We start from the raw sequence: 12,170 nt of genomic DNA on the forward strand, positions 1-12,170 counted from the left end.
TCATAGGATAAGCACCTTAATCATCTTGGTAGCCCTATGTCAGTCTCTTTCTATGTCTATAGTGCCCTGAGGAGCTCCAAACCAGATGCAGTACTTCCAAGTGTGGCTTGTCAATACATATTAGAGTGGAAGGATCACCTCTCTTGACATGGAGTCAACACAGTGCCTAAAGCAGCTAAACATATCTTCAGCTTTCTTAGCAGCAAGTACACTCTATTGGCTCAAGTTTAACTGGGCATCAGCCAAGGCACAGAGATCTCTTTCTACATAGGTGGTTTCCAGGTGGGTAGCATTCAGCATGTACTGCTGCCTAAGGCTGTTCCTCACTAGCTACAGGACTTGGCATTTCTACTTGTTGAAATTCATGCAGTAGTTATTAATGGAGTCAACCACTCCACCAGTTTGTATCATTTGCAGATGTGGGGGGAAAAATAAAGAAAAAAATAAAAAAAGCAGAAGGTTACAACTTTATAGATTATTGGTATTAACAATTAGCAATCTATACTAGATATCTGCAGCCAACTAGGGTTAAAGATGGTAATATAAAACTTTAGAAACTACTTCTGAGTCTTGGGTTGTCATGTGTTAAAGTCTTGGCACCTGATGAGTACCACGTGTCTGTTGTTGCAAAACATTGTGCATTTTCAGCTCTTCTTTCACTTTTGGTAACACACTTTTCTTAAATTTATCCTTTCTGTTAAAATGCCTTCAGTACCATAAATCACATTTTGACATACTTTCAATGAAGTACACTTCAGTTTTATTCTGAAATGGTTTTTCATGTTGGATTACTATCTTTGTAATTTTGCATGAAATAATAAATATTTCAGTCAAAATATTTTTGAAATGAGCTTTTACAAAATTTTTTAAGATCTTTCCCTTGGCAGGGAGTTTCAAGATCTTTTGATTTTGTTCCAATGATCTCTATCCTTTTTTCCTGCTTCTTCATAGATGATTAATTCTCCATAGAGAATTCATAGATGATTAATTTATTAGAAAATAGCCCTCAGTTTCCAAGTCTTCTGAATTTAGTGAGGATACATTAATATCAATAATTCTTTCTGCTATTTCATGACTAGGAAAACCTCAGTCCTTACACAGCAGAGCACAGTACATAGCAGAGTAATATTTTCATGAATTAGCCAGCAGTGATAAAGCATTTTGAAGTGGTTTAGTTAATGGAGCAGCTACAACAGTTGAGCATTTTCCCTTTTCCATCAAAAATGATTATGTGTTTGCACATGTGAAAGACAAATAGAAGTTTACTCATGGTTGAATGAATGGAACGATATGCTGTGATTTTGAAGACTCTTTCCAATCTGCATGCTCTAACAAGGTCAACACCTGCATTTGTAGGCACACAAAGAAAAAAAGAAAATAATAATAATAATAATAATAATAATAACAATAATAATAATAATAATAATAATAATAATAATAATAATAATAATAATAATAATAATAATAATAATAATAATATAACAATAATAATAATAAAGAAGCATCTTTGTAGGGCTTAACAGAATTTTATGTGAATCTTAATCACTGAACTAGCACATAACAGATCTTTATTAATTCTCAGACCTGAGCATTACCAAGTTTAGAAAAAATGGTGAACAGCAGAAGGTTCAGCTAGATGGACAGTGGAAAGGACAGAACAATTTCAATATGGATTATCAGTATGACTTTCAAGCTTTTCAAAGTAAAGGACAATATGTCTCATACTGCCTTATTTCCAACCTTAAGTTTCTCATTAATTTTGACACAAGTGGCTTTTAAGCCATATGCTCTACAACTCCTGATTTGGAGAAAACAAGAGAAAACAGTTTTTACTCTGTACCTAATAAATCAGCTCTGAAAGAAAAACAGGATTGTTTACTTCTTTTGTTGTTGTTGTTGTTGTTTGTTTGTTTTTCTCCACTATTTAATTAAATTATTCATGTTTATTTTCTACATAAAAAAGGAACAAAAAACAATTTGATATGATGTAAATTTTGCTGAAATACATTTCCATGGGGAAAGAAGAGCCAAGTACAAGTGAAGGAAAACTACTCCAGACTTCGGAGATGGGAGAAATTAATAAATAAAATAAAGTAGAAAAAAACATCAGTGAATTCCAATTTTACGCTAAATTATATTGATTTTGTTATGGCTAAAGATTGAGGTGTATGTTAATGACACAAAATATACTCAGATAAGTAACATGCACAGATATTTTAAGAAAAAAAATATCACTGACACTTTCATGTGTGAGTGCCTTTTAAAATGGTGTTTAGTTCTCTTTGTGTATCATTTCTTTGTATCCTGTAAATTGGTAATGTTCTACCAGCTTCGCATTCTAGCAGGATGTTTCACAACATGAGGCCCTGGATTTAATACCTCAAGTTACTACTGCGATGAAAAAAAATTTGAAAAACAAAACAAAACAAAAAAAAACCATCCAGTTTGGAATTTGCCTTATCTATTTTCTTTCTTTTTTCCTTTGATTCACATAGACAGGAAGGATCGTTTATCTTCTAGCAGAAATTTTGGAAACTTTTTTTTTTTTTTTTTTTCCCCCTGAAATATCTTTCCATGTTTTTGCTTGCATGTAAAAGTCATGGCCAAAACACTTGTGTTGATAATTCTGTGAGACCTTCAAATTCTAAATATAATGTAGAAACTATCATTATTACTACTTCTTCTACTACTATTAACTGTAGTATTGATGTAAGTGATTTAGCTTTCTCAACATGGACATATAAAACAAATATAGAAACATAATTTCAGACTGGTTTTAATTTTACACTTACTTGTGGTTTTGAAATACATATTGGCTTGTGTCTAGAATCTCATTGATAGTCTACTGAAATGAGGTTAAAAAGATAATGAAAAGAAAAAAAGCATTGAAGAATAAAGACAAAGAATGCTACAAAATACTAATATACTATTTTTTTTTTTTTAAAAAAAGGAAAAATAGAAAAGTCCAATATTTTGAAATAAGCAATTGTTAGGAACTCATGCTGAGATTTTTGCTACAGAACGAAGAGCCTAGAAAACAAACACAAGCATAAAGTCTGATCTCAGTGTGTGCCTTTAAGCCATTGGCATTAATTAAGATTCTATGGCTTACAAACAATTATGACATAATTAAAGTGAGATCTTTCTAGAGTAAAACAATAAGAAATAACTTTTAGAAACCATGGGAACTATTAAAACAGCACATCAGTACCAAAATGAGCAATATTTACTAGTATTAGCACTATTAAAATGCCTTTTGAAGACTAACTTAGGCAATTATTACTTAGAAAAAACCCTCACACTTTGAGATATAGAACAATGATAATTAAATCCTGCTATATATATCAATGTTTTTGGTGTTTGACAGAATGAAGTCTTTAGGAGAATCTATTTTAATGACCTTGAATTAGCAAGGTTTTCAGAGAGACTGCACTTAGCAGGAGACCGATTTTAGTTTATGTTTTATTATTGGCATTATTTTAAAGGTTAAGCAGCTGTTTTAAGGGCCCATCCTATATGGAAACATATTGATGATTGTAACAGCCTGCAAATTTTCTGAAGCTGGGTATTGTCTTCACTACCCTTACCTGTTGCAGGAGTATTAGTACACAACATGAATTCTTCTCACATTCCTACTGAATTCATTAAAATACTAGCAAGAATATGTTACTTTTATCTTTTGTTGTTGCATAGAAATGATCACTGCAAGTCATGCCTCTTGTGGGAGTTGGAAGGTGTCACCATATGCCTTTTAACAACTGTGTCTCAACGGGTCAGACTTCTTGTTCATGTAGCCAAATTGTAGTAAAGCAAAGCTAGCACATACTTGAACAATAGATATTACCATTCATTTTCATCTGTCCTCTTTACTTTTTTTTTTTTTTTCCCCTCCAGTCATCAGGGGCATCACCTGATTACAACAGCTTTTCAAATATTACTGAGAGTGTCTTGGCAACTACATTTGCCAGTTTCCTCAGGACTCTGGGATGCATTTCATCGAGACCCACAGACTTGTGGATGTTCAGTTTTCTCAGGTGGTCATGAACATGATTTTCACTTATGGTGCGAGGGGCGCTGCTTACCCAATCTTCTTCTACCCAATCAAACATCTGAAGGCTTTGTGGCAAGCAGTTAACACAGAGGCAAAAAATGTTAAGTACCTTAGCCTTCTCTTTGTTGTTACTGGCTTGTCTGTGCCACTGACTGGGGGGAGAATGCTCTCCTTTTCTGGTTGTGGAAGTCTTTTGTTCTTTTAGACACACCTAGCCAAATTTAGTTCAATCTGAGCTTTGGCTTGCCTGACCCTATCCCTACACAGACTAGTAGCTTCCTAATACTCTTCCCAGAGTACCTGTCCCTGCTTCCACTTCCTGTATATTTTCTTCCTGCTATTCAGTTTGACCACTAAGTTCCTGTTCAGTCTCTTGCATTCCTTTCCTGATGTTCTCCACGTGGCCATAGAAAGCTTTTGCACGCTGAGGAAAGCTTCCTTAATGATCTTCCAGCTCTGCTCTTCACCTTTATCCATGAGGACAATTTCCCAGTGTGTTTTGTTAACTAACTCCCAGAAGAGCTGGAATTTAGTTTTCCTAAAAGCTAGCATGCTAATTTTATTCTTTACCTGTCTCATATTCATTTACTCAACCATAGCATGGTTACTACAGCTCAGGCAGCCTCTGGCCCTTATATCACCAACCAGTTCATTTGCACTGGTGAGGAATGGATCCAGTATTGCATCTCCCAATTAAAAATAATAAAAAATAATAATATCAAGGAAAGGCAAGATAATGATTCTTGCTTGTGATTGACAGTAGAGGAATATCTCTATTAGTCTTATCTCAGGGAATTTGGCACCAGGTGCCATGGCACAGTCTTTTCATGACAAAATACAGTCCATGATGCTGTTCATATATTCCACATAAATGTAATTAAAGAGAACTATACTATCTTTATATAAGGTGATGCAAATTTAAGTTATTTAAAATAGGTCAAATTTTGCTGTGAATAGCACTATTGTTATTAGAGCATAAATGAGAACGAGAAATGTAGATAACCATGATTATAAAATATGAAAACGTTATTCTGGTGTGAAACAAGTAAAATATCTGATTAGTATGATTTACTAAAAATAGCAATGAAAAATGATCATATGCAAGTGTGTGGGTCATCTGGATTTGTGTTTTCATGCTTTTCCAAACAAACTCATTTCAAAGTAAAAAATCATGAGGGCTGCTCTGAAAGTAATGCCTCCTATTTTATTATGCTGGCTCACAATGTAAGAAAAGTCGGTGAGTTACATTTCCATTATATTTTATTTCCATGTGACATACAGCAGCAGAGGGACAGTATGACAAGGCGATGCTTGTCATGGAAATGTTTCTGAAGCAAATCTTTGCAACTGAATTTGTCTGTGAGGCAAAAATGACACCCACTGACATTCACTGATACTTACTAAATGTTTATGGAGACCAAACAGTGTAGGTTAGCACAATGAGGCAGTGGGTGGTGTGTTTCAGCACTGGCTACAGCCATGTGAAAGACAAGCCACATTCTGGACTGACATGCAGATTTTACAAGCACAGCATGCAGGCTCTGTTTCATTGCCAAGAATAATATATAGCCAATAGTAGCAACTCGTTAGGAAGGTGGTGTTTTGTAGCTGAGGATTTGCTAAATTGTGTTATTGCATTCTTCATAGTTATTGTAGTTTCCATGGAAATAAATAGGAGACATCACTTTCAGAGCACTTCGATATCAGCTGCTCTGTAAGTAATAATGGTCAGGCACTGGAACTGCCTCCCCCCCTCCAAAAAGTGATCATGGCACTGAGCTTCTCAGAGTTTAAGAAGTATCTGGACAATGCTCACAGGTAAAAGGTCTGATTTTTGTGTGGTCCTCTGTGGAGCCAAGAGTTGAATCTAGTGAACCTTCTCAACACAGAAGATTGTATGTTTATACGATTTTAATCATTGGAAAGTTCATGACAATTTTAAATAAGAATCGGGAGGAGGAAAATCTACCTGCTGTAAGTGAAGATCAGGTTCAAGACCATCTAAAGATGCTGAAGGTGCTCAAGTCCATGGGACCCGCTAAGATCCATCCTTGGGCTCTGAGGGAACTGGTAGATGAAGTTGCCAAGCTGCTATCCTTCATATTTGAAAGACTGTGGTAGTCTGTTGAAGTTCCCACTAATCAGAAAAGGGGAAACATAATGCCCATTTTCAAAAAGGGAAATAAAGAGGATCCAGGGAACTTTAGGCCAGTCATTCTCACTTCTGTGCCTGGCAAAATTGTGGAGCAGATCCTCTTGAAGGCCCTACTAAGGCACATGGTAAATAAAGATCAGGTGATTGGTCATAATCAACATGACTTCACCAAGGGCAAGTCAGAGATGACAAACAGTGGGGCCTTTTATGATGGAGTTAATGTCAGTGGAAAAAGGAAAAGCAACTGATGCTATCTGCCTGGACTTGTGCAAAGCATTGGATACTGTCTTGCATGACATCCTGGAAGGAGATTCAAGAAAAACTATTCAGAGCACTAGCTGTGGAGCAAGATAAACAACATGAGAGAGGAGTGCTGAGAACAAAGGATATCTCCAGAAGAGAAAAACATAGTCAAATAAGCTGCATGGTCACTGCATGATAACAACCTGGATTGGAGGAAGAGTGTATGTCTAGGAATAACTCATAACTCTGATTGGATAAGAACCTGCATGCATGGTTAAAGAGTGGAATGTTTTGTTGATGTGTAAAGGGGGGATGGGAAAGCTACAAGAAAAAACTTGGAAATCTATAGAAGGGATGTTAGAACTTGCAATAAACAATTTGGATTGATCCATGCCTCAGACACTACAACATCCTGGTCACCAAACTGGAGAATGGATTTGATGCATGGACCACTTGCTGGATATGGAATTGTCTGGATGGTCACACTCAGAGAGTTGTGGTCAATCAAATGTGTCAGTATTCAAGTGTAGACTGATCACAAAAGGTATTCCTCGGGGATCACTGCTGGGACAGATGCTGTTTAATATCTTTGTATGCGACATGGGCATTGGGATCGAGTGCACTGCCAGCAAGTTTTCATATGATGCCAAACTAAGTGGTGCAGTTGACAAACCAGAGGGAACAGAGGGACCTGGACAGGCATAAGAGGTGGGATTATGCCAGCCTCATGTGGTTCAACCACACAAGCAAGGTTATGAATGCCCCTTCCCTGGAGGTGTTCAAGGCCAGGATGGATGGGGTTTCAAGCAACCTGGTCAAATGTCCAAGTCTATGGCATGGGGTGTTAAACTAGATGATCTTAAAGGTTCCTTCCAACCCAAACCATTCTATAATTCTGTGATTCACACTTTTCATATTCCAGGCAATAACTGAGAACACTGACATCATTTTTTTCTGGTCAATTCTTCCCTTCTTCAGATACAGATCTGCCTTAGAGCTGCACCCATACCAGGGAGGTTATGTTTGTTCTTCACAGATATGAAAAATGTTTATTTCAGTTCTGTTTCATGTCTGTGAAACAAGGAAATTTCTCACACCATCAAAGTACTTGGCGTAATACAATTTTATCTTTCACCAATATGTCTTAATTATCTGTTGCAACTCCTTTTTTAAAGTGCTAATCTAGCAAAAGTATTACTACTTTTCAAGCAAGTTTTCTTATCTTTTTATAATTTAGTTGGTCTCATAATTGCAAAAATGAAAAAAAATAAAATCTGCTTACTTTTTTTTTTTTTTTTTTTTTTTTTCTTTCCCCTCCTTTCCCCCTGGCTGAAGCAGCAGTCTTGAAAATTTGTTTATACAAGTAGATTATCTCTTAGATATTCTCTTTTCTTATTAAGGAAGAACATGTCTTGCACAGAGTTTCTTATATAGCAGGATATTTCTGCAAAAATTCAGTTGTAATGTCTGGCATAGTAGTGTAATAATGGCAATAATACAGATTGTTTGGATCTGAGTAAGTTTGGGACTTCTATCTTCACATGAACACTATTATTTTCTACCATGTAACAACCAGATTTTCCAAGAATTCTCCTGATTTTCTTAACACGTTTAATCACTAAAAGTCACATTATATCTGAAAGCAAGGTAGGAAAAGTTCAATGATCAAAGAAGCCAGCCTTATAACTGAAGGACATGATGGCCAAAAAAGAAATCCCTTGCCTATCCTCCCCTTAGACCCTCAGTCATCTCCAGCCGAGACTGAGGCATGGTGAGAATTCTTTCCAAGTTCAGACCTGTCTGAATCACACTCTAGCACAGATTGCTTAAACACAGTTGTCTTGTACCTTGACTGTTCTCATTGTGAAAATTTTGAATGACAGCTAGCATGACAGTTGCTTCTATGCAGCACTGTTTGCTTACGGGCTGAACTGAGCTACCTTCCCCATGTTTGCAAAGCATCACAATTATTTTCTGAATTATAGAATGTAGCTCAAACACAGATTTCTTAATGTTGGTTTGTCTCTGAGTAGAGCTGAGGTTTTTTGTTTGTTTGTTTTTGTTTTGTCATGAAAATAAAATTTAAACAAAGAATAAAATAATAACTTAAAAACCCTATTGTTCCTCATGAGGATCATCGGAACATCTAGTCTACAGGAGTTCCTCCATAGCAAGGATTACAGTTTATATCTAAGGACCAATTGTTATTAAATGTTAACCATGATTTGGCTTTTCCCTATATAAAGCCATATTTTTAAAGCATTCACAGAAATTAGAAAAACTAGTTATATAATCAAATAGTGGCTACTGAGTAGACTTTACAAAACCTTCGTCACAGTTCTTTGGCTAGCATGCATGTATTTGTGCTATGAAAAAGAATGCACTACTAAATTTAGATCCAATTAGTAACCTAGAAAAAAAAATATATTAAGACATAAAGACAGGGAGAAAGAAAGGAAGAAAGGAAAAAAAAAAAAAAGAAAAAACAAAACAACAAACAAACAAGCAAATAAAAAACAATGTGAGAAAGAACTGAGAGAAAGGATGTGGAAATAATGCAGGCAGAACGTAAGGTACCAGTCATTATCCTTCAGAAACCACATTCTGAAAACCTTTCCCAGTCATCCAACACAAATAAAACATACAATGTACACACCCCAGCTCTGCACAGAGCATAAAAGTATGGGAAATGTGGTGGCAAGGTGGTATACAATTTCATCTATCATCCCAAATATACAGTTATTTCCAGATGAAGAAAGAAACTGGTTACTGAAGAAAGGCAACAGATCTCTTATTCTGACTGTACCAAGTGACATGAGCCTTGCTGATGGAGGAACAGGCATTCATCACCTGTCTAAAAAATAAGAGGAAAAGGATGAAAAAAGACATTTGAAAAGTGAAACAAATCAGTTTGACTCACTTGATCTTTTTTTTATCTTTTGAAAACAGCTTTACTTACCATGAATTTGTCTGGATAGATGAAAAGTGTGTTAAGTATCTTTGTGATTCGTATTATATTTTGATAAGGTCTGAGGGACTGTTTAACTAAGCATTTTCAGCCTGAATATTCCATATTCCTGGTGCCTGAGGTAGTTCACAACAGTTCTCTTTTCCTCAAGTACCCAAATCAGACTTAATGATTTAATAATTTATGGATTTTTAACAGATATATAGGAGATATTAGCTCGGATTCTAAAAGTATGTGCTGTGGTTTAATCGAAGTGGATAGCTCAACAACATCCAGAGATCATGAAGAGCTCATTCACTCTCCTCAGTTGGGATGTGGGAGAGAATCAGAAAAATAAAAGTGCAAGAATTCTGGTGGAAATAAGGACAGCTTATATGTAAAGCAATCATCATGCAACCTTCCACAAGAAAAGATAACTCTATCCCAGCCAAAATTATGACAATATGCTAGCACTAGACTAGTGCTAACATCCACTTAGCCTGAATACCTATTTGGGGAACTAGTGCACATTCAGATTTCAGTTGCTGTGAGAGTACTGGTGTAGTCAGTTCTACAGTTTGCTGATTTTACTTGAATTTATGCATCAAATGCCTGTGTATGAAATGTGTTACTATAACTCAACTTTGCTCAAAACTGTAGCTTCACTGTGAGGATGGTAAAAGCACTTTGTTCAGACACAGACAGTGAGAAGTGAAGTGGTGTCTGTGAGTTTATGAAGAACTGAGTGTATCAGGGACATAGTTTAGTGGCCATGGCAGTGATGGGTTGATGATTGCGTGAGATGATCTTTGAGATTTTTTCCAAGTTTAATAATTATATCATTCAGTCTGCGCAGAGAGATGAAGAAAACTATTAGTTCTGTAATGAGGTTGGCAGAATGGCTTAATATTGCATGATGTCAACAAATCTGCAAGGTGTACAGATTCTCTAAACTTCTCCAGTATATTTTCCTTCTGCTTATGTTCATCGCTAAACTAATCCAGTCAAGATGCTGGATGTATCTGAATTCCTACTTAGAATTTCACAGACCCTTTCAAATGAAGCGTATATCAAGGTGCTCTAATGTAAGGTTTGTGTATGTGCATGTTTTTACTATATAAATTTATTCTATAACATCAATGTTATATATATTTATGTATATAAATATATATATGTATATGTTTATATATGTATATATTTTATATATACATATATGTATAAATATATATATTTATATATATATATATATTATATATTTATATATATATAATAAATATATATATATATGTATATATTTTATGCACTGGAAGAGGCTTCCCAGGGAGGAGGTTGTGTCACCGTCCCTGACTGCGTTTAATTTGGATGTGGTGCTCAGTGATGTGGCCGCAGTGGGATGTTAGAAGTAGGGTAGTATGGTTAATTTGCAGTCAGACGTGATGATCTTGGTCTTTTTCAGCCTGAACAATTCTATGATTCTGTGATTCTATGATTCTGTATGTAGGATGTTCACGTGCACAATGACAAACAAACAAATAAACAAGTGCAAGTACAGTTATAAAATGTGAAGAAATGAGCACATATTACAGAAGAATGAAAATGGTAGAAGATCAGATACAAGCTCTTACTGATATCTGTGTTTTTCCTGAGCATACAGTCATGAGTATGCTGTAACTACCAAGTGGGAGGCTGGCAGTGGAATGTTCCACTCTGCTGTGATTCCTAAGTTTTATCACTGAAACTGAAATCCAAGAAGATACAGAAAAGAAACACAAGAAATTTAAGGTGGAGGAAGAGATGTGTGTTTTTACTTCAAGGGTCCAGACTGTTAAACTTGCTGAGAAGATCTGCCATGCTTACATTTAGTTTAAATGTATGACTCCATGAAGATATCCTGTCCCTTCAGTTTTCTTCCTCTGTTTCCCTTTCTCTCGCACATACATGAAACAAAAGCCTATATTAAAATAACATCATTAAGGTTGTGAAGTCAAGCCTGTAGAAATTAAAGAATGTGAAAATTAAGTTTTCCTGTGTATTTTAATTAGCTGAAGGTGGCAGACACCCCATGGAAAAAAATACCATGTGATCATGCAATTAAAGACCGTGCATAATGCCCCCACAAAAGGGTGCCAAGTTAATGTTGCACAGGCAAACTTAATTTGAGCATTCCCTAACTTGCTTTGAGTGCTTGACTTTGCAACCTTAATAATGTTTCTTTAATGCAGTTTTGTATGTGCACATTTTAAACAGAACTATCTTAAAGCAGCTTTTGTCTGAAATATTACTGTCACTGAATCTTATTTAGACTCTTATTGTATTATCATAATTTCATGGCATTTTAATTTATATTGCATTATTGGACTGTTAACTTACTTTTACTACTCAATTAGGCTGGTAATATTGTTTCACTTCTAATATGCTTTTCTTGCTGTTCAACATACTGCAATTATTAGAATGCTATTTATATTTACCTAGTGACAGTTTTTCTTTCAGGTAAGCAAGATTATGATAAGTGTCACCATAGAAATGAAATTATCTTAATACAATCATATAAAAATACTTACAAACTTCTCATGCTTATAACTGGGACATAATAAGACAAATAAAAGTAACATGAATAGAAATATAGTGCAAGACAACATTTACCATAAATAATGCCTGATATTGATTAAATAATTTGATGACATGTATTTGAACATATTGCATGCCTGCTTCTTTTGGCATCCCCTACCCCATTCCTCTATCCCCTATCCATCCCCTATTATCCCATTCCTCTC

The sequence above is a fragment of the Coturnix japonica genome, chromosome Z, assembly GCF_054131305.1.
Source record: "Coturnix japonica strain WE chromosome Z, WE-NBRP24, whole genome shotgun sequence".
In the NCBI taxonomy this organism is placed as follows: domain Eukaryota; kingdom Metazoa; phylum Chordata; class Aves; order Galliformes; family Phasianidae; genus Coturnix; species Coturnix japonica.